Source organism: Berghia stephanieae, chromosome 8, assembly GCF_034508935.2.
Source record: "Berghia stephanieae isolate SIO BIC M18660-M18661 chromosome 8, UCSD_Bste_1.3, whole genome shotgun sequence".
NCBI lineage: Eukaryota > Metazoa > Mollusca > Gastropoda > Nudibranchia > Aeolidiidae > Berghia > Berghia stephanieae.
In genome coordinates, this window is record NC_088367.1 from 5061407 (window position 1) to 5062718 (window position 1312).

A 1312-nucleotide genomic window follows, 5' to 3' on the forward strand; every position below is an offset into this window, starting at 1 on the left:
GGGGCACCAAAAGTGGAATAAATTCAGTTGAAAATGGAAGGAATGTTTACGTCACGGGGAAGAGATTTAGCCGACGTGTACATATATATGCAAGTCTGACATCCGTAACCCACTTATGGGCCGAGTTAAACACTGTTATAATGGACCATATCTTGCGTCATTTTTAAAAGATTTCTATAACGTACACCAATGATCCCATAAGGAATTGGATTATCAGACCTGCAAATAAGTGCACGTCGGGTGGAGCGGTTTTTGATTCAACAGAATTTAAGATAAATAAACAGATAGATAAATAAATAAATAGATAAATAAATAAAAATATGAACAAATAAATAAATAAATAAATAAATAGATAAATAAAGCAAGACTGGAAGAGACAAGAGAGTCTTTGCGAAAATATATCCCAACGATCAAGTAATCTCTGCGGTGTCATGATAACACGTCTGGAGGCTGATCACCCACCAGTCCTACTGCCGTACGCGGGAATAACCCATATTAAAAAAACTTTGGCCTGAAAACTCGTCCTTCAAATAAAAATGACCAAAAAAATGTGAAATATATATATCTTTTTTTTTCATGCGATTCTCTTAAAAGGTGTGAAGGATACAGTGTCAGACAAAACAGAGAGAAAAATATAAGAAGAGAATTTCTCCTCAGTAAAAGTCAACCTTCTTCTACTCTGCCGGACTCTGGAAAAACCCATATTTTAAAAGAAATGACCAGAAAACTCGTTCCAATATCGATCGATTTAAATTACCCTCATCTTGCCAAAAACTCTCAAACCTGGGACTTCGCGAATTTCAACAAACCTGCTACCAATAAATCAGGATTTTCGAAAAAAAAAAAAATTCCAAGTTGTTTTAATTCCGCTCAATTTGGAACTCCTTAGTTACATATCGAACGCTTTTTTGTTTGTTTTATTTACAAAATATCTCTGTTGTCTATCTGGAATTTAGTAATGTATTTGTCTTTATTGTTGTTGTTGTTTGCTGAAGAAGGGTTTTGAGCCCGAAACGTTCCATGTTTGGTATTTTGTTCTTTTTTTTTTTTTGGAAGTTGTTATAGTCACTTTTGTTTATTAATAATAAAATTCATCAATTTGTAACTCAATTAATTGTCTTTTTTTTTTTTTTAAATATTCGTATGTACTACAACTATCATTTTCAGACGACATGAAAGTTCAAGGACTCACATACGTCATGTCTCGTCATACGTCATACGTGTTGAGGGTTGGTGTTGGTTTGGGGAAACCTTGAAAAACGCTCTGCACACGTTTCGTGGAAAACGCCCTGTATAAGAGCTTTAAATGAGC

At 34.2% G+C, this 1312-nt stretch overlaps 1 protein-coding gene across 1 annotated transcript in view; it reads left to right on the forward strand.

Annotated features, from left to right (window-relative positions):
- The window catches only part of LOC144978062 (integrin beta-like protein A), a 28371-nt gene extending 27261 nt beyond the window's left edge, over positions 1 to 1110 (forward strand). The window contains exon 16 of the mRNA XM_078923574.1: positions 1 to 1110. This exon is cut by the window's left edge and continues 44 nt beyond it. The gene's annotated coding sequence lies outside the window, so the exon portion shown is untranslated.
- The last annotated feature ends 202 nt before the right edge of the window (positions 1111 to 1312 follow it).